Source organism: Coffea eugenioides, chromosome 7 (assembly GCF_003713205.1).
Source record: "Coffea eugenioides isolate CCC68of chromosome 7, Ceug_1.0, whole genome shotgun sequence".
Taxonomy (NCBI): Eukaryota; Viridiplantae; Streptophyta; class Magnoliopsida; order Gentianales; family Rubiaceae; genus Coffea; species Coffea eugenioides.
This window is the reverse complement of record NC_040041.1, coordinates 40,018,925-40,042,117: the sequence shown is the minus strand read 5'-3', so window position 1 is coordinate 40,042,117 and position 23,193 is coordinate 40,018,925.

Below are 23,193 nucleotides of genomic sequence, written 5' to 3'. Positions count from 1 at the left end.
CCTTATTAGACTGGTATAAATTGTTATTTATTGTTAAGTTTGAATTGATTTGTCTCGAGTCCTGGCGAGAGCTAGGCAAGCGTTCCGCGGATACCCTTGGGTTCGCCCTTGGGAGAAGTGGGGGCGTCACAGTTGGTATCAGAGCTTAGGCTTTAGATCTTTGTAGTGTATCCTAGGCTTAAAAGTTTAGGATACCGGACTGTGGGACTGGTTTGAATGTTAAGTGACTACTTGTAGGAAAAAAAAAAATCAGAGTAACTTCGCGTGGCCTCTGCACGGAGTGAGCTTGGGCCAAGACGTGATATGGTCCCAATTATGTGAATATGTATAAAAGACTAAGTACTCTTCTTGTGCGTAAGTTGTGAACTATGAAAGTGGTAAGTGTAAAACCTTTATCATGCTATTTGAGGTAGATAGATATGTACGTCAGGTAGGGATCTTAAACTTTGTTAATTTGCACTTGGGAGCGTACGGCCTGAGTTGTAAATTCTCTTAGTTCTGGATTCTTGTACTTGAGTACTAAATACTTTTTCTGAGAGAATACTTGTGACTTCGAAAGGGATATAGTCTCGTATATTATAGTGTGAATAAAAATCATAAGTGATTTTGAGATAAATTCTGATGGCAAAGGTCAGAGCCCGGAGGATTCTTGTATTGGACTTGAGATCTCCATTATGGGAAATGAACGAGAAAAAAAAAAAAACTAGAAAAAAAAAACTAGACCCTTTTGACTGATATAGTTAGAATTGTCAGGGGTGATGCTAAGTGTTGAGGCCATTGTATTTGCATGACAAAGGGATATGTATGGCCTTATTTTGCGGCACTTGTTTGACTTTAGTCTTCTGTGAAGGTTAAAAAAGTACTTTGTGGCACCTGTTACTATATTTTATGTTTTGAATCTTCCCTGACTGCTAATTGTATGGATTTTGACATTTGTTAATAATGTAAATTATTATGTGACCTGGTCGATCAAATTCCTTGGTTTTGATGATTAAACAAACCAAATTTAGATTTGGTCTACATTTGTTTATGTGAGAAATTGATTTAGAATCAGGTTTCAATGGTTGGTCAAGAAAGAAAACCAACCAATGAAGAAGAAGCAAAATCAAGGTCACCATGGTCGGACGGCCAAAAGGGAAACTATCGAACGTCCCGAATAAGGGATGAAGAACACAAGAAGGAAAACTCTTGGACGGCTCGTGAGGACAGCATCGGACGTCCGGAAGGATCGGAACGCACGCCCTCGGACGCACATCGATCGCATCGGAACGTCCGAAGAAATTTCCGCAAAGATTTGATGACTCTCTGCCTACGTTCGGACGCAGGTTCGGACCCGTCCGACAGGTGGTATCGGACGTCTGACAGGCACCTGTCGGACGTTCGACAGTGCCCAACGGCTAGTTTTGACAGCAATTAATATTTGACCGTTGCGAGAGTCTTTTTGGAGCCATTCTCACCTTCTATAAAAACCCCAAAGCACAAGAAGACTAGAGACTTTTGCCAACACAATATACAAGCTTACAAGTGAGATTTTTGAGTAGAAAGATTCTTTGTTGGTTGTATAAGGGGTTGGGGAAGTTGGGTTGTGAGGTTGCTCAAGTGAAGGTTACTCTCTTGGAGTAGTAAAACCTTGGTGAAGGTGAACCAATCACTTGGAGTAGTAAAACCTTGGTGAAGGTTGCCTCATTTGTATAAAATAGTTCTTAATTGGGTGAGTGATCTTTCAAGTGTAGGTTGTTGAGGGTTAACTAGAATAGTTGTAAAACTCCTTGGTTCAACCAAAGAGTATTTGGGATGAGGAAGGAGTGAGCCTTCACTTGTACATCTTGGTTAGCATCGCCATCAATTGAAGAGGCTATTGGTTTGATATTTGGTTTGCATTTCTTATCTTTTCTCTTTAATTAAGTTTTCTTTATTGTGCTTAAATTTGATATATCTTTGTGCATCATTGTGAATTTGTTTGTACTCATTGGGTTGCACCGGGCTCTTACAATTGGTATCAGAGCTTGGTCTCTTTTGATCAAGCTTAACCGCTTAGAGTAAAGATCATGGCAACCATAAAAGTTTCTTTTTTAGAAGGGCAATCTATTGATAGACCACCTATGTTTAATGGTTCTCATTTTAGCATGTGGAAACAAAGAATGATGATTTTCTTACAATCTGTTTACATTGAATTATGGTATGTGGTAGAAGATGGTCCTTATGAAGCTAGAATAGTTGACTCTATCACCAATTTGAGTAGATTAAAGACTAGACAAGAATTGAATGAAAAAGACAAGAGATACCTTTCTTTGAATGCCAAGGCCATGTGTATATTGTACAATGCATTAGATGTAAATGAATCTAGTAGGATTAAAGGTTGTAAATCAGCTAAAGATATTTGGGATAAATTGTGTGTATTTCATGAAGGTAATCAAGATATTAAAGAACAAAAGAAATCTTTACTTGTTTCTCAATATGAATTTTTCAAAATGCATCCTCTTGAAAATGTTGATAAGATGTGTAGTAGATTTTGTGACATTATTGAAGATCTTAAATTGCTTGGAAAAGAATATTCTTTGGGTGAGAAAAATAGAAAGATTTTGAATGCCTTGCCAAAAGAATGGGAAAACAAAATAAATGCTATAGAAGAGGCAAAGGATTTAAATTCTATGTCCATTGAATCTCTTGTGGATACCCTAACCTCTTATGAATTAAAGCTGGAATTCAAAGTGCAAGAGGAAGAAAATGCAAGAATGTATAAGAGAGGCATAGCTTTTAAAGCATCTCAAGTGGGGGATAACCCATCCTTCATGGGTAATGAAATCATGGAAGTGGACAATGATATAACTCCTCACATCAAAAGTTTCAAGAAGATCTTCAACAAGAGATGTTCAAGAGGAGATTGCAAAATTACATGGGATGAATGCAATTCAAAAAGAGAAAAAGAAGAGTTGGCCCAAATGGCACTAATGGCCGTTGGAGAAGATGAGGTAAGTTCTTATCACTCTTCTTGTGATGAAGATAATGAAGATGATGATGTGAAAACTCTTATGATTAAAATGCATAAAAGTTTGAAAAAATCTTATGCTAAAAATAAAGATTTGAAAACAAAAATAAATGATTTGTTGGAAGAAAACTCCAAACTTTTTCAAGAAAACAAATGTTTGAGAATGGAAAATGATGATTTAAAAAATCAAAAAGGTGTTTTTGAGTGCAAAAATAATTTGAAAAGGAAGTTGGAAGAGAAAACAAAGTTTTATGAAAAAATGTTGGAGGAACAAAATTTGTTAAAGAAAAGAATTAATGACTTGAACGAGGTTCTCCAAAATGAAAAACAAAAGTTTTCTCAAACAAAAGAAAGCAAATCTTTTCAAGGCACAAATAAGTTTGCTAAGAAAATTAGTTGCATTAAATCCACTTATGTGCAAAATACTTCTATCATGTGTCACTTTTGTTGCCAATTTGGACACATGCAAAATGATTGCTATGTAAAGAAAAATATGAGAAAAGGTATGAAATCCATGTGGATTGCTAGATCATGTTGTAATAACTCCCAAGGACCCTATTATGGTCTTGACTTGAAAAATAAAGGGGGAGTTTGCTTTTTGATTGATGCCAAAAGGGGGAGTAGGATTTATTGAAATTTCTTTGCATGTTGGCACTTTCTAAGGGGGAGCTTTATTTGAACTTATTTGATAAAAGAAATCTTCATTTTGTTTGTCATCATCAAAAAGGGGGAGATTGTTGACCTTGGTCGATCAATCCTTGGTTTTGATGATTAACAAACCAAAATGTAGATTTGGTCTAATGTTTTTATGTGAGAAATTTGTTAGAATCAGGTTCAATGGTGTCAAGGAAAGAAAACCAACCAAATGAAGAAGCAAAATCAGGTCACTCATGTCGGACGGCCAAAAGGAAACTATCGGACGTCCGAAAGGATGAAGAACATCAAGAAGGAAACTCTGTCGGACGCTCGTGAGGAAGCATCGGACGTCCGGAAGGATCGGACGCACGCCTCGGACGCACATCGATCGCATCGGACGTCCGAGAAATTTCGCAAAGATTTGATGACTCTCTGCCTACGTTCGGACGCAGGGTTCGGACGTCCGACAGGTCTGGTTCGGACGTCCGACAGGCCAACGGCTAGTTTTGACAGCAATTAATATTTGACCGTTGGAGAGTCTTTTGGAGCCATTTCTCACCTTCTATAAAAACCCCAAAGCACAAGAAGACTAGAGACTTTTGCCAACACAATATACAAGCTTACAAGTGAGATTTTTGAGTAGAAAGATTCTTTGTTGGTTGTATAAGGGGTTGGGGAAGTTGGGTTGTGAGGTTGCTCAAGTGAAGGTTACTCTCTTGGAGTAGTAAAACCTTGGTGAAGGTGAACCAATCACTTGGAGTAGTAAAACCTTGGTGAAGGTTGCCTCATTTGTATAAAATAGTTCTTAATTGGGTGAGTGATCTTTCAAGTGTAGGTTGTTGAGGGTTAACTAGAATAGTTGTAAAACTCCTTGGTTCAACCAAAGAGTATTTGGGATGAGGAAGGAGTGAGCCTTCACTTGTACATCTTGGTTAGCATCGCCATCAATTGAAGAGGCTATTGGTTTGATATTTGGTTTGCATTTCTTATCTTTTCTCTTTAATTAAGTTTTCTTTATTGTGCTTAAATTTGATATATCTTTGTGCATCATTGTGAATTTGTTTGTACTCATTGGGTTGCACCGGGCTCTTACATATTATTATTTTCAATGTTTTCGCAATTGGCCCTTGTTTCAAGTATTTTCTCGCGTAATTGATTTATTTCTTGCACTAGGCATACTTAGGTTATGGAAGGGCTAAGAAGGGGTCGAGGCCGTGGTCGAGGCCGTGGGCGAGGGACTGGACAAACCCAACCTCAAGGGGATGAACAAGGATCGGCCACTAGACCGACCCAAGGACAAGAAAATATGGAGGTTAACCAAATGGCTACTGCCATTAATAGGATGACTGACATCCTAGAACGATTAGTTGAGAGACAGGAACCAGTGCCAGTTAACCAACCTGGGGGCCAGGATAGAGGGGAAGATAGAGCCTTAGAGAGATTCTTAAAGTTCAACCCGCCTAAGTTCATTGGTGAACCTGATCCTGAGGTAGCGGAGAATTGGCTAGAAAGAATGACTAATATTTTCGCAGCCCTAGATTATGCGGAGGAGAGACGAGTAACTTTTGCTGTCTTTCAGTTTGAGGGTGCAGCACGTGCTTGGTGGGATATGATAAGGGGAAAATGGGAAAGAGCACAAACCCCTTGGACTTGGGAAAATCTTTTAGGAGAATTTAATGAGAAGTTTCTCCCGCCCTTAGTTCAAGAGAAACGGGAGGACGAATTCATAAAAGTGAAGCAGGGGGCGTCTAGTGTGGCTGAGTATGAAGGAAAATTTACTAGACTTTCTAGATACGCCCCAGAATTGGTAGCCACTGAGAGGAGAAGGATAAGGCGATTTGTACAAGGACTTAACGTGGAGATTCAAGAGGGGTTAGCAGCGGCCCAAATCTCTACTTTCACTGAAGCCCTAGAGAAGGCGCAGAGAGTCGAAAGTGCAAGGCTGCAAGTTAAGGATTTTCATGCCAAGAAAAGGGGCACTTCTAGTCATCCTTTTGGACAAGCAGATAAGGGTACCCCACCTTCTAAAAAGGAAAAAGGAACGGGAGGAGTAGAGACATCTGGTACACAAAAAAAAAAAGACTCAATCAAGAGGAGGCCACAATGGAAGGGATCAACCGAGGGAGACTCCTCCAAGTGGTCAGCCTGTGGCTCCTCAAGTTATTTGTGGTTATTGTCGCAAGCCTAACCATACAGAGAATGAGTGCTGGAAGAAATCGGGAAAGTGTTTGTATTGTGGCAGCACTGAGCATCAAATCGCGAACTGTCCAAGTATACCGAATGAAGGAGGTAGTACTCAAAGGCTTGAAAAGTCAACTGCAAAGCAGTCTAGTGCTGGAGGAAGTCGATCTAAAGCACCAGCTAGGGTTTATGCATTAGGCTATCAACAGGTTTCCAATCCCGTTAAGGTCATTGAAGGTATGATTTTTGCTTTCTATTGTTTAGTTAAGGTTCTAAGTGACTATAGTACGACGCACACTTTTACAAAATCCTAGATTCATGAGATAGAATCAAAGTTTGACTACTAATTGGGTCAGTAGAAATTGTGAAATGGGTTGCAGAGTGTAAGTTATTGTTTGACCTGATAAGTGTGACTATTAAGGGGTATGACTGTTATCCTAAGTGTGAATTTCGAGGACGAAAATCTCTTAAGGGGGAGAGGATGTGAGGACTCGTAAAAACTATTATTTTATGTCTAATTTATGGCTTAATAAATTATTTAATTGGATTTTTGCCGCGAGGAATATTTTCTAGCCTTATTAGACCTAAATACATGAAAATATAACTTCGTTATATTTTTAAAGTGACTCGTTCTGAAAATTAATTTCCTGGAGTACGTTTAGTAAAAATAGTGAATAGTACTTGGAGATTTTATCCGCGTAGTAGCACAATAAGCTTGGAATATTGAAGACTTGTACTATGGTCCTAAAATAGGTAATCTTATGAATAAATACTCAAGTGATAGTTAGTAGTACAATCGTTATAAGAATTTCGCGGAAGTTTCGCGTTATATCGTTAAAATTGACGGTACGCGTTTTCACACGCGCGACTTTATTTGAGGGACTTTAGACCCTTATTTCGGGACAATTAAGAGTGAATAATATTTACATAAATATATATGCATTGGAGGCTTAGTGCATTAGTGAACCAAACGCGCGAGAAAATCGAGCCGTAATCGCACCAAACGGCCCCTAATGAGAGTTGACTTTTGGGTGAATTTCCACCACTTATTTCACCTTCTCTTGGAAGCTAAAGGAAATCAGATTTCTCTCCATCTTCTCTCTCCTCATAGCCGACCAAACACCCTCCTCTCTCTAACTCCCTTGCTTCAAAATTTCAGCTCACTAATCTCACTCAAAACCACCCCAAATCATCTCCAAATTCAACCAAACTTGCACCACACCTAACTTGACACTTGAGGAGCATTTTGAGCTGCAAACAAGGGCTGGAAATCACGGTTTTTCTGGGGTAATAGAGGGCCGAAAATTCTGCTGAACATCAACCCAAAGTAAGTGATGATCCACTCTTGGAAACTTGAAGTTTGGAAGCTATCTTACCTTGTTAAGTTCATGCATGCATTTGGTTAGCTTGATATGGATGTAAAATGTGATAGTGGGCTCTTTGTATTCCCACACTTGGGTTGTTGTTGCTGATTTGAGGATCAATGTTGGATTTAATGGTAGTTTAATGGTTATAATGATGAATTTATGGAGTGTTATTGTTGGGAACTCAAGTAGAGGTCATGACCAGAAATTGCCGAATCTGCCCCTGTTTTGTTCGGCCATGATAAGGCCCATTTTTGGTGATTTATTGGCATAATCCTGATGTGTATATGTTATATTATGTGTGTAGAAATTTTTGTTGGAAAACATTAACGATTGGATGGGCAAATGAATTTATTCATGAACTAGGCATGCTGGAAAATTATTTTCGGGTAAAACTGTCCAGTGGTTGTATTTTGGCCATAACTCTGTCCTCGGGTGTCGAAATCAAGTGCCGTTGGTGGGGTTTGAAACTAGACATTCCTAGCTTTAATTTGAGATAAAATTCACTTTCTGATTCTTTGTGAGTGATCCGAACCAAACGTTTTAAGTTAGCTGTCCTGTCTCTCGGATTTGCTGGAATGGCTTGTTGAGGCAGCAACTTGAGGCTCAATTTTGAGCTGGTTGCTTGCCAAATTTCAGAAAATTTCCTTCTGTGAACTTTTAGTCCCGTGAATGTATTTTCTAACGCCATAAACCATGCCTCATTCCGAGTTAAATTGATTGAGTTGTGACTAAAACAAGAGGACTGCCCTGTTTTGGAAAAACGTAGTATTTGGACTGATTTGGGGCAAAACTTGGGAATGATTTTATTAATTGAAGTTCTTGATGCTCATCACTTACCAAAGGTATCATGGATGTGTCTTAGACCTTTGTTTCACAAATGAACCATGTTCGGATAGTTTTCTTGGTTAAACGATTTGAAATTGTGAAATGAAAGTCACAAGGCAGATTGCCTTAGAATTTTTCCTGAACTTTGGTTGACTAATTAACTACCTTCCCGAGGGTATTTTTCCCTGAAATTTGATAGAGGGATACCTTGCATATAGGAGTAAAATACTGCCAATTTTGGCACCAATTCAAGTTCGTTTCGATACCGAATTAAATTGCTAGTGTTGGAGGTTCAAAACTGGAAATTCTTCTTCAGTCTTGAATCTTCCTCAACTTTGAGCTACCGTATCTCGGTACTCGAAACTCCGATTCTTGATCCGCTTGTTTTTTTATAAACCTCACTTGTGACACTAATTGAGCTGTAAATTTCAGAGGCCGGTTTGCAACATGTGAATCGTGCCGAATTTCCAAAGTTGGCCGAAATCCAACTTAATTCTGCCTTGTACGCCGAACCTGTACCTTCAAGCTCATTTTTTAATACCTCCCACTTAGATTCATGGAAAAGTGTCTTTTAAGAACTTTTATTACTTTCTAAGAGGTTTCCAACGGTACCAAGTTTTATAATTTTGGACCTACTGAGTGCAAGATCTGATTTTTCTAAATTTGACGCGCAAAGCTGAAATTTGCTGATTTCTTAGAAAATGAAAATTTGAAAACTTGTTACTCCTTCTTGATGATAATTGATCGCTTTAAACTTGATTTCATGAAGGAAATCAGTTTTTCTTGTGTTAATAAAACCTCACTTTTGAACCTTTATTTTGAGTGGCTAAGGTTCTTGGTTTGAGGTATGGACTAGTCCAAATAAGCGTAACTCCTTTCTTGATTAATACGTGATTGTGAGTGAAAAATACTTGTTAATTGCTTCAGGTGCTCAAGCGAGTCTTGAAAAGAATCCCGGAGGGGACAACTAAAGATTTTCTCGCTCAATTACTTTTGAATTGGTGAGTGTCAAGTGCATGACTTGTCGTGTTTACTTGATTTACCTGCTTATATACGTGAATATCACTTGATGAGACGAGTGTGTACTTTATCGCACTCGCTCTCCTTTACTTGAACTTTACTTGTATTAACTTGGTTTTCAAAGTCGATTGAGTGAATCTCGTCGACTAAAATATACCCGTTTTCGTGTGCGTGTCGTGTTGCCATGCATGTCGTGTATGTCGTGCGTGTCTTGTTGTCGGGTGGAGTGAACCTCCTCGACTTATGGGGACGCCCAATTCTCTTAACCAATCTTACAACTCGAGCCGGCATGGGCTTGGTCGAGAAGTTTGATAAACCAAGAGAATAACAAAACACAACTTGATCTTTTGAGATCTTGTTCGGCATACTCGTGGAGTATCGCCCTTTCCGTGCGTGTTCAAAAATCAAAACTTGATCTCTTGAGATCTCGTGTGGCATACTCGACGAGTATTACCTTTTTTTCGTGCGTGTTTGGTTTCGGATCCGAGAGGGTGGAATGTTGGTCGGATGAAGTAATAAGTGAAGTTTCTACGGATAAAATACCCACCCGGATAACGGAGTGTCATCACGAGGGGGTATCGGATCGAGCCGTGGCGAAGCAAGAGGAAAATAGCTCCTGAGAGCTCCTATATCCTTGAATTGTTTCTGTTTATTTTTTTCTCGCTTGAATTGTAAATTACTTGAATATTGGGATTGTTATTTGGACAACGTGCTTGCATGTGTGTTTTCTTGGCCTCACGAGCGTTTCGCTCACCCCGTAGATTTGTTTTCCTTAACAGGAATGGATGGAGTGAAACTCGTTGGAACCCTTTGGATGTACTTTTGTATTAGGGTTTCAATTGTAATTGACTAGACATTTTGGCTATTGTATATATTTGGGAATTGATGTATCTTTTGGATCCTGACGTAAGAATTGGATAACGGATGTATTTTGAACACGTGGTACAAGACTTAGATATTCGTTTATGGAAGCGATTTTTCCTTATTAGACTGGTATAAATTGTTATATATTGTTAAGTTTGAATTGATTTGTCTCGAGTCCTGGCGAGAGCTAGGCAGGCGTTCCGCGGATACCCTTGGGTTCGCCCTTGGGAGAAGTGGGGGCGTCCCAAAGAGGATGTCAAAAACTACCATAAAACTACAAATATTTCCACATAGAAGCATATGTCAAACTCACCATAATAATTCCCCATCAAAGCTACTAACATTTCCATGGAGCATACATAATACTTCTTCTTTATCATATAAAGAGGCATATAGCATGACTCTTAACAAAAAATCCACCAAAATCCACATGTAAAGATTGTAAACTAATGATCTAACCACACACATAAAGTTGAAATTTTCCAGCGACAAACTATCACGAAGACAATTTGAAAACAACTAAAATCCTCCATAAAATTCCTCTCTTTTTGCTCCTATAACATCATACATCAAATAAACTCAAAGATAAGGGAAGAAAAATAGGTTTCCTAACAAATTTTACCTCCTTACCTTCAAAACCTAGTATGGAAACAAGTCTAGAAAGTTGCAAAGCTTCCTCCTCCAAGAACTCCTCCAAAAGCTTCCTTCCAAGCTTGACTCAAGGATTTACGGAGTGGATTAGGGTTTCTCTCTTGTTTGCTCACTAATTAGACAAGAAAGCAAGGCTAGAAATTAGTTTTTTTCTCTCCCTTTTTCACCCCAAATTTTGTCCAAGGCTTGCAAGAAAAGAAGGAAATGGTGTTGAAATGGACGCTTGGTTGGATAAGAATGAAACTTAGTCTTGGTCAAAGGTCTTTAGATGATTGACAAGTGGCAAAGCAAGAGGAAATATCTATCTAATTGTCTCTAAATCACTCAAACATCTAACTCTTCTCCAATTAACTCTTAACAACTCTTGTCACATAATCCCTTTTGTACAAAACTCCCTCTTGTCCACCAAATTTATTGCACACCTCACTAGTTGGTTACTCTTGCATAATGCACTATGAAACTCAACATGCATAAGGCAATAGAAATAAAATCATGACTCAACCATTAAATCAACCAAGAATTCAAGGCAAGTAAATTAAAATAAAAGATATGAAAATAATTTTCGGGGCCTCACACAAACACAAGTCCAAATTAGTTATGGATTTTAACAGTCAATACGTTTCCTAATTTGAGTCTTCCTTGTCCAAGTCAAACACTTTCCAAATCTTGTGTCATTCTTAGTGCCAATTTCTAGCAATAATTGAAGTGTCAATGTTCAAAATCTGGTCCAAAACCATACCAATTAGCACCACAATCTGTTCGGGTTTGGAACTACTCGCGTAGGGTTTTCTTGAATTTTGTGACAACCCCACCTCCTCTTAGGGTGTAAATTAAGGGTTAGCGAACTGCCTGCCCAACTCTCGCCAGTACTACTAACCTGAACACACGAAGGCCAAACCATTCCGAGCGATAGTACTGCGATCAAATGCTTCAACGAAAACGAAGAACGAAGAACGAAAATGAAAATGAAAATGAAAAGCCGAAGCCACGTCACAATCCCACCAAAACTTGGCTGAATAGCCGGCCGGAATCAAGGCAGTAGCCAAACGAAAATTTTTTTCGAATTCCCCTGCTAATCTGGCCAGATATCCGGCCAAGAACTGACCGGATATACGGTCGGTTCCATGAACAGTTTGTGATGCCCCCACTTCTCTCAAGGGCGAAGCCAAGGGTATCGGCGGGACGCCTGCACAACTCTCGCCAGAACTCGATACAATTTCAATTCAAGCTTAAGGATGAATAACCGAATAATAAAAGTCGAAGATATAAAGAAAAGTCGCTTCCTTAGAATATTCAATCTTACATCACAAGTTAACAAAATACATCAACATTCCCAAAATATACAACCCCCAAAAGTTGTCTAAGCAAATACATTCAAAGCCCTAATCAAAAGTCCAACAAGTTGGCTTCTCCATAATTCCTTTCAATTCAGCTCCTGTTAAGGAAAACAAATCTAACGGGGTGAGTGAATGCTCGTGAGGCCAAGAAACACACATACAAACGCGTAGTCCAAGTAGCAACCACATTTATACAATAAGTAAAAATTGTAAAGTTCGAGTATTTAGCATTTCAAGTAGAGGAAAAGTAAACAGAAACAATTCAAGGATACTGTAACTCTCAGGAGATAAATTCCACGTAACCGAGTCAAGGTCTTGATCAATTCCATGTTGACACTCCATCAACCACATAAAGTATCAAATCTTGTAGATACACCACTTTCTTCGAATCCCGTCACTGTTACACCCCCTTACCGGGCCCGTTCATCAAGGTTTTGATATTACTCGATTATATCAGGGCAATACTACGTGAGTATGCCAAGCAAGATCTCTCCAATAAATCAAGTTTTGCGAATATCTCATGGTTTGCTAAGCTTATCGACTAAGCCCATGTTGGCTCGATTCGCAAAGTTAGCCAACGAGTTTGGGCGTCCCCCGAATATGAATATAAGTCGAGGAGACCACGCTCCAATCGACGATCACAAATACGAATCACAACCGCATCACATCACACGAGTCGAATATTAATTCACACGAGTCGAATATCAATTCACGTAGTGAAATTTAATCATAATTTCATGGAAAAAGAGAACGAGTGTGATAAAGTACACACTCGTCTCAACAATTCAAATTCACATAACACACAAGCAATAATCCACGTATTTGACAACAATTCATACACTTGACACTCACCAAGTCAAAACAAAAGTGAGTGAGCGAGCAATTAAGCCTTTAGGTGTCTGCTTCGAGATTCTCTTGAAGATCTCCTTCAGTGACTGAACAAATAACAAGTACTTTCACTCACAACCATATATTAACCATGAAGATCTCCTTCAGTGGCTGAACAAATAACAAGTACTTTCACTCACAACCATGTATTAACCAATAACGAAGGTACACTTATTTAAACTAAGTCCATGTCTCAAAAGAGAACCTTAATCACTCAAAAATCGAGGTTCAAAAGTGAGGATTTATTAACACAAAAGAAACTGATTTCCTCCATGAAATCGAGTTTAAAACGATCAATCAATATCAAAGGATAGGGAAAAGTTTCCAAAAACTCACTTCTCATCAAGTCGGAAAATTTCAGTTTTGTGCGTCAAATTTTGAAAAATCAGATCTTGCACTCAGTAGGTCCAAAAATGGAAAAATTTATACCGTTGGAATCGTTTGGAGTACTAAAATTTCGTAGAAGACACTTTTCCAAGATTCTACACGGAAAGCATTCATTTTTCAGCTTAAAGTTTCAGTTCCTAGAAGACAGGTTTGAACTAGTCTTATTTTTAAGCAATCTTTGGAAATTTGGCATAATTCACAGAAAGTGAATCAGCCCTTGAATTTCGTAACACAATAAGAGTTCCAAACAAGGTTTGAAACACAACAAACGGAACTAAATTCAGAATCTTGAGTATCAAGATATAGCAGTTCAAAGTCGGCAAATTTTCACTACTAAAACAGTGAATTTTCAGCTTTAAAAAGCTATCTTTGTATTTGGATATCGAAAAATTGTTGAAATAACACCAAATTTGGTACACTTAAACCTCTATATGGGGACTACCCCTGTATCAAATTTCACACAAAAATTTGTCTGGGAAGGCATTAACAAAATGACTAACATTCGTAAAATGTTTCAAGGCTAATCTGCCTTCCTACTTTTATTTCTTTTCCAAACATTTTGCACAATGAAATCAGTCCAAATTCGATCCATTTTTGAAACCAAGGTCCTAGAAACCTTTAATAAACACTTGATGGTTGATTGACATCAAAATTTTTGAAATAAAACATCACACAACAAACTAAACCAGTCAGCCAGCAAGAAGGAAAAGCTTTCCAGTTTTCTAGCTTTATTGCACTTTGGAAATCAGACCACATCTCACTCAATACAAGTTCAAATTAAGAATGGTTGGTGGTGTTGGAAAATAGGTTCAAATTGCTTCAATTCATCAGAAGGAAACGTTTCAAAATCAGTCCACAAGTAGTTCCAATTCAAGCCACAAGTTGCAGCTTCTCATTTCCTCTCGAACAGATATTCATAACAGGACAGCAAATTTTGACGAATCACTACGGATGACTCAAATCATCAAAATGAAATAGCGGGTGATTTTTATACAGTTAGAAAGCTACGAATGTCTAGTTTTGAATGCCGCTAACTGCACTCAATTTTGATTTTTATACAAAGAGATATGTTCGAACAAATAGGTACTGTTCGGCTGCCAGATTACTATTTCTAGATTTCTTTCTTTTTCGAAAACTCTAGTTTTGTTCAACCAAATGAAATGATTTTCGGACGACACTTTTTACACACAATATACAACATATAACCATCAATTTCACATCAAAACAAGTACCAAAAAAATTCAAAACAACCACTGAACAACAAGGACAGAATTTCGGCCAGCTTGCACTTCCAACTTTTCTTCGATTTTTCCTTCACTTTCTAACCGTATTCACCTCAAATAACACATAAACAACTACAATCAACTAATCACACCTCAAGCCAACTACCTATAATCCACCTCAAGACCGCTAGCCTAACAATTAAAGCAAGAAATGAAACACCTCAAGTCCGCTAGCCTATTTCATGCTTAGGGTTTCAAACCCATGCAAATCCAACCACTAAAGTTCGATTAAATGGAAAGATTAGAAGAGTTGATGGGTTTACCTCTAACCCTTGTAGAAACCAGAAATTTTCACCACAAAAACCTCCAAGAATCTCCACTAGATGTTGTCTTCCTCCAAGCTAAAGTTAATCTCCAAGTAGTTTTGAAGTTGGGTGCAAATTTGGAAGTGAAATGGGAGCAAGAATTGAGCAAGTGAAGTGAAGCTTTTTCCTCCTTTCTTCCTTGGGTGTTCAGCTGACCAAGAGAGAGGAAGAGAAGCATTTTGTGTGTTGTGAAGGTTGGTGGATGAAGTGTGTTAAGGAAGCCAAGTTAAAAGTGAAAAAGTCAACTCGCAATAGTGCGCCAATAGTGTCTCGTACTACCACTTTTCTCTCTTATTTGTTGCACTAGTGCACTAATCCTCAAATGTAATTCCTTTAACACTATAATTATTCACTCTTAGTAGTCTAGTATAAGTTTCTTAAATTTTCACTTAGCCGTTTTGACGAAAAATACGCGAACTTTCGATTCGCGTGCGATAAAGCGAAATTTAAAACGATTCATGTAACGATAATATAATTAACCAATACTAGGGTAAATAATTATAAAAATAATTATTTTAAGAGTAAAACATGAGTCCTCACATCCTCTCCCCCTTAAGAGAATTTCGTTCTCGAAATTCACACCTAGGATAATATCATACTTCTCCAACCCATATCGCACAATTTCTATTCACCCAATTAGCAATTAAACTTTGATCCCCAATAGGCGTTTTAACTTCCAAATCATAGGGTAACTTAATCGGCCTCACATCTACCCCACTCATGAATCTAGGGTTTGCAAAAGAGTGTGTCGTATCATGGTCATTTAGAACCTTAGCTAAGCAAGTTCCACCAGTGTCAAGTACTTACTTCAACTTTCTTCAAAAACCAAGATACATGATCTCAACATGTCCTCTCTGACTGTCCATCAGTTTTTGAGTGGTAGGTAGTGCTAAAATTCAATTTAGTTCTCAACACTTCTTGCATCTTTTGCCAGAACGGCGAGACAAATCTAGGGTCTCGATCGGACACAATACTTACAAGTATCCCGTGTAGCCTTTTAATCTCATCTAAGTATAACTTAACTAACTTCTCCAACGGGTACTTCATACTAATCGGTAGAAAGTGAACCGATTTGGTCAATCTATCTACTATTACCCAAATTGCATCATGATCTCTTTGTGTCCTTGGTAATCCAGATACAAAATTCATAGTGATATTTTTCCCACTTCCACTCGGGTATCTCTAAAGGTTATAAAAGTCCAGATGGTTTTTGATGCTTGGCTTTAACTTACTGACAAATCAAACAAGTCTGGACAAACTGGGCAATTTCCTTTTTCATGCTCTCCCACCAGTACAAACTTTTCAAGTATTGGTACATTTTATTCCCTCCAGGATGTATCGTGTACTTAGATCGATGTGTTTCTTCCAAAATTTTCTTCTTAAGCCCTTCGTCCTTTGGCACCACGATACGATTCCGAAATCTTAGTACACCATTCACACCCAAACTAAAATTCGACTTTTCTCCCTTATTCACTTTCTCCAACCACTTTTACACTTCAGGGTCCTTTTCCTAAGTTTCCTTGATACGTTCTAACAAAGTAGATTTCATGACAATGTTTTCCCAGAATCACTTTTCTCGGTTCCAGTCGGGGATTCCAACAACTAATCTCTTCCAACAAGTGCAATTCTTTAATCATCAATCTTGCCACCCACACTTGATGACTTAAAGCATCTGCCACCACATTAGTTTTTCCAGAGTGATAACTGATCGTACAATCATAGTCTTCCAAAAATTTCATCCACCTACGTTGCCTGAAATTCAGTTCTTTTGGGAAAAATAAGTACTTAAAACTCTTGCGGTCTTAGAAAAGTCCTTGAAAAACCAACGGTATTATCCAACTAACCCTACGAACTCCGAAGTTGGGTAGGATTTTCTGGTCGTTTCCTCTTAAAACAGCTTCCACTTTAGCTGAGTCTATATCAATTCCTTCCTTAGATATTGTATAACCTAGAAAGGTTACTTCTTCCAACTGAACTCACATTTATTGAACTTAATGAAAGTTGGCGCTCTCTCGGGGTTTGTAAAAGTATCATCAGGTGTCTTTCATGATCTTCTCGAACCTTAGAATATACCGATATACCATCAATAAATGTCACCACAGATTAATCCAAATACGGTTTAAAACTCCGATGCATTAGGTCCATAAATGCTGCTAGTGCATTCGTCAACCTTAAGGACGTAACTGAAAATTCAAAGTGCACATATCTTGGATTGAAAGCAGTCTTAGGCACATCAGTTTCTAGGATTCTCAACCGGTAATAGCTCTACTTTAAATCCAACTTGGATAGTACCACGGCTCCTTACAGTTGATTGAATTCTTATCCATGTAAGGCAAAAGGGTATTTGTTCTTAATGGTTATATTGTTCAAGTCTCGATGGTCTATGTATAGTCTCAAACTTCCTTTCCAAATATTATATCCTATCCCTTAATTGTTAGACTCATTAAATCTATCAAATATTTCCTTTCACCAACTCAAATCTCACAATTTTAATATATCAGGTTGGCAATCAAACATTGGGTCCCAGTTTTAACCCTAAGTTCTCGAATTTTTTGCCCACCGCCGATCCCTGGTCACCTCCAAGACCTCGCGTTTGCCTACACTCTCAAGTACAATCTCGACCACATCTACTACCGTTCATGTCTTATCACCAATCTAAAGGTGTGGGGCAAAGTTTAAATATATCTATAAGCCATGAAATCAATTAAAAGCAAGTAAATTGTCATATGTTATAAAATATCATAATAGTTACATCAAGTTGGAATAGGTTTATCAAATCATTTCAAAAGGAGAAGGGAAACAACAAGATCATAATAGAACGTGCCAAGTTGTCAAGATACAAAACCACAAAAGGACTTTTTCCTTTTTACAAAAGATTACCACCTCTAAAATGCTAGTCTAGACTAGGTAAAACTACAACCCCTATTCCTCGAGTGGAGTTAAATCCATCCCCACTCGTATTACTTCCATTACTTGGATCTCTCTCATAGCCATTAACATTAATCCTCCTTTCTAGCACTCGACTGCTTTGCAATGGGTCTGGCAGACCGCCGAGTATTTCCTTTTTTCTTAGAAGGTCTAAGGCAATTCGAAAACTTATACTCGGTACTACCGCATCTCAGACATTTTCCTTACTTTCTCCAGCACTCGGCCTCAGTGTGGTTAATCTTGCCATAGTATCCACAAGTTACGTGAGGAGTCACGGCTTGATCAGTTTGAGAATTTTCTTTGTATTTCTTCTCCAGTTCTACGTTCTTGCGTAGCAAATCAATTTTCTCTGCACATTCTTGTTTCCACCGTCCTTCCTAGTAGTCAGCCAATTTCTTTTGAAATTTACTTCCTTCCGAAGAATGTCCATTTCCTTAGACATCTCTCCCAAATTTGTCATCTCACCGGTTGGCTTAAGTCAACTGCTAGCCTGTCAGGCAAATCAAGGGATCAAAATAAATAACTATTCACAATGGAAGCTCTGGCGATATTACTTTTTTATTCTTTTGCTTCTAGGTTACCCCAGAATATAAATTTTAACTATTCTCTGCTTAATATGGACGAGCACTTGAGTCTCCACCAAATTACTATAACTACTTATAAACCTAACAAAATATGGAGATCCTATTCCTTAATATAAAAGTTCCACACCCTAATTCACTCTCTAATACTCATCTACGAAGTTACTCGAGAAGAAACCCTAACCTCTTACTCTTACTAGTGCCTCATTTCATCCCCTCAAACCAATCTATTATTTCGAGGTTAGACCCTCCGTGAAACTTATATGGGCGAACTTCAAGAATCACTCTATCCTCACACCTTTCTTGGTTTTTAGATTGGTTGATTGGCTTAGGGCTTTGGTGCTCAACTAACCGTACTAAGATATCAATCATATGGTTAATAGTAGTAGCTACTTGGTTCACTCTTTCATTCCTAGGGTTTTGGTTTGGTCCAGATGCCATTCCCTAGTCATCCCATTAAACTTGGAGTTGCCCAACCCCTCGTCCTCAACCCCTTTCACTCTTTCGATCGTTCATAAACTTAACATTTATAAAGGTATGATGTAATATAAGTACACATAAACGAAGTTTGAAATTGACACTTTGATCATACAAAACGAAAATAATTAGGGAAACACCGAAATAATTGTAAATGTGTACAACCCATAACATAGATTTGAAGTCATAAAGCAATAAAATCGAGCACCTCATAAGTAACGTTCAATTGCACTAGTGCACTAATCCTCAAATGTAGTTCCTTTAACACTATAATTATTCACTCTTAGTAGCCTAGTATAAGTTTCTTAAATTTTCACTTAACCGTTTTGACGCGAAATACGCGAACTTTTGATTCGCGCGCGATAAAATGAAATTTAAAACGATTCATGTAACGATAATATAATTAACCAATACTAGGGTAAATAATTATAAAAATAATTATTTTAAGAGTAAAACATGAGTCCTCACACAGTTTTGGACTTATGGAACTCGAGATACGATTTTTTCAAATAGTGTCGCACCAAGCTGGAAATTTTTTGCTTTCAACGAAAGTACTCTTTTAAACACTTTCAACCTCCCTTTGAGATTGTAGTCCGTTTTAAGTTTAATTTCATGGTTGGAGATAAGGTCTCTTTGAACATTAAACCTTCATTTTGAATCTTGGTTTCCAAATGATTAAACTTCCTTTAATGTGTTTCTTGGTTGTTAACTTCCTTGGATAATGGCACTCCTATTCTTGTGCCCTCGATTCCCATGAGTTTGAAATTCAAAAGGAGAGCATTTTGAATAGAGTAATTCTTGGTGAATTTTACTAGTTTTATACTCGAAGCTTGGAACCTTAGCTTTGATTTACTATAAAAATGAGTGGAGTTTTGATGAATTCTAACTCCATTAGTTTAGAAAATTTGAATGTTCCTTATATTCTTAAAACTTGGACGTAGGACTAGAAGTTTTGAGAAATGAAAACCATTTTCCCTTTTCTCGAATTTCGTGCCAAAAGTATATATGATACTTTCTTTTGAAATTGATATTACTTATCACGACTTGAATTAAAAACGACCTTCGAGTTCTCTTTGAGCATTATTGTGAGGACCCGAATTTTACTTACTTTTAATTCTATTTTACTGGCTTATTTAATTATTTATTCACCCATTTCCTCCGAATAATTTATTTCAACCATTTTAAATCTAATTACATAGAACAAGGTCTCATTTATATTTTTAAAATGTCCCGTTAGCAAATTTAATTTTCTATGGCTTGTCTAGTAAGAAATAGCAAATACACGTTTTTCGAGGTAATATTCGATTCAAGAGTGCAATAATCTTGGAGAATTAAGAATAATTAATAGTAGACTAAGAAAAGTTAATTGAGGGATTAGAGGTGAGTGAGTTCAAAAATTTTGCTTTATCGCGCGCGAGTCGGAAGTTCGCGTATTTCGCGTCAAAACGGCTAAGTGGAGATTTGAGAAATTATACTAGACTACTAAGAGTGAATACTTATAGTGTTAAAGAAATTACATTTAACGATTAGTGCACAAGTGAAAGAAGCAAGATAGAAAAGTGGTTGTACGGGACACTATTTGCGCACTATTGCGAGTTGACTTTTACATAACTTTTGGCCACAAATTCTTAAAGCTTCCAAGAGAAGCTTCACACTCAACAAACACTCTCTCTCTCCTCTCTTGTTCGACCGAAAGTAGCAAAGGAAAAGGAGGAAAGAAAGCTTCTTCATCTTGCACCATTCTTGCTTCCATTTTCCTCACAAATCACCATCCAACTTCCATACTTCTTGGAGGTTAGTCTTAGCTTGAAGGAAGACATCATCTAGTGGAGTTTCTTGGAAGTTTTGTGGTGATAAATTTATGGTTTCTACAAGGGTTAGAGGTAAACCCATCAACTCTTCTAATCTTTCCATTTAATCGAAGTTTAGTAGTTGGATTTGCATGGGTTTGAAACCCTAAGCATGAAATAGGCTAGCGGACTTGAGGTGTTTTATTTTTTGCTTTAATCACTAGGCTAGCGGTCTTGAGGTGGATTATAGGTAGCTGCCTTGAGGTGTAATTAGTTGATTGTGATTGTTTGTGTTATTTGAGGTGAATACGGTTAGAAAATGAAGGAAAAATCAAAGGAAAATGGAAGTGCAAGCTGGCCGAAATTCTGTCCTTGTTGGTCAGTGGTTGTTTTGAAATTTTGTTGGGTATTTGACTGTGAAATTGGGTGATATATGTTATATATTGTATGTACAAAGTGCCTTGCGAAAATCGTTTCAATTGGTTGCTCAAAACTAGAGTTTTCGAAATTGAAAGAAATGTGGAAATGGTAATCTAGGTAGCCGAACAGTACCTCTTTGTTTGAATGTATCTCTCTATAAAAAATTCAAAACTGAGTACTATTTGTGGCATTCAAAACTAGACATCCGTAGTTTTTTAACGGTATAAAAATCATCCGCTAGTTCATTTTGAGTCATCCATAGTGATTCGGCAAAGTTTGCTGTCCTGTTCTGGTTATCTGTCCGAGAGGAATGGAGGAGCTACATCTTGTGGCTCTGTTTTCTCTTACTTGTGAACTGATTTTGGAAATGTTTTCTTCTGATAAAATGTAGAATTTTGAATCTAGTTTCCAATTACACAAACCATTCCCAATTTGAACTTGTATTGAGCGAGATGTGATCTGATTTCCAAAGTGCAATAAATCTGGAAAACTGGAAAGTTTTTCCCTTCTTGCTGACCGAATGGTCAGGTTTGTTGTGGGATGCTTTGCTTCGAAAATTTTGATATCAATTGACCATCAATTGCTTATTAAATGTTTATAGGACCTTGGTTCCAAAAACGGGTCGAACCGAACCGATTTCATTGTGCAAAATGTTTGAAAAGGAAAGAAAGGCAAGAAGGCAGATTGGCCTTGAAACATTTTTTCAAACTTTGGTAGTTTTGTTAACTGCCTTCCCACATGAGTTTTTGTTTGAAATTTGATAGAGAGGTAGTTCACATATGGAAGTTTAAGTGTACCAAATTTGGTGTAATTTCAATACCATTTCGATACCCAAATAATGCCCCAAAGTTGCTTTTTAAATCTGGAAATTTTCTGAACAGTGTACAAATTTTACCCAACTTTGAACTGCTATATCTCGATGTTCAAAACTCCGAATTTAGTTCCGTTTATTGTGTTTGAAACCTTGTGTGGAACTCTTATTGTGTTACAAATTTTAGAGCATGATTCACTTTCTGTGAATTACGCCGAATTTCCAAATATTGCCGAAAATCAAGACTGATTCTGTCTTGCATGTTCAATCAGCAACTTTGAGTGGAAAAATGAGTCCTTTTCATTTAGAATCATGGAAATGTGTCTTCTAGAAACTTTTAGTACTCCAAACCTAGTTTCCAACGGTGTAGAGTTTTCCATTTTTGGACATGCGAAATTCAAGATTTGATTTTTCCAAGTTTCTCACTTAAAGCTGAAATTTCTGATTTCTTATGAAACGAGCTTTTGAGGACTCGTCACCTTATCTTGATATTGATAAATCGTTTTAAAACCCGATTTCATGGAAGAGGCAAGTTTCTCTTGGGACTTTAAATCCCCACTTTTGAACCTTGATTTTCAAGTGATTAAGGCTCTCTTTCATGACATTGTTTTAATATTGCAAGTGTACATACTTCCTTGTTAGAGAGGGGTTTGTAAGTAATAGTGAGTGATAGTCAATTATTATTTGCTCAGGTGCTCAAGGGGATCTTCAAGAGAATCTCGAAGCGGACGCCTGAAGACTTACTTGCTCAATTACTCACTTTTGACTTGGTGAGTGTCAAGTGTATGTAGTGTAGCTACGTGCTTAATTGTTCTCATTAATTGAGTATTTTGAAAGTGTCGAGCTGAGTGTGTACTTTATCGTACTCGCTCTCTCTTAAGTAAATTATATTGAACTGTATGAAGTGAATTACTAAGTGAATTGAGTGAAGTGTTGCAATAGTGAATTATACTATGGTTGCATATGTCGATTAGAGTGAATCTCCTCGACTTAACTTTATAGTAGTAGGGGACGCCCAAACTCATCGGCCGACCTTGCGACTCGAGCCGACATGGCTTGGTCGTGAAGCTTGGTGAGCCATGAGAAAATTTCATAAGCTTGATCTATTGGAGAGATCTCGCTTGGCATACTCGAGTAGTATCGCCTTATACAAAAGAAGTGTGGGCCTGGAGCAGGGGGTGTAACGGTGAACGAGGAAGAGTAAGTGAAGTTCTACGAATTTAATACTCACCCGGTTGACGGAGTGTCATCGCGGGGAAGTATTTAATCGAGCCTTGGTGAAGCAAGTGAAATATAGCTCTTGAGAGCTCCCGTATCCTTATCAAGTGTGTTTTATTGTTATTTATGAACTATTTGAATGTTATAGCTTTCATTCTCGTACAAGTGCAATTGTTATTTGAACTATGTGATTGTATGTGTGTTTCTTGACTTCACGAGCATTCGCTCACCCCAT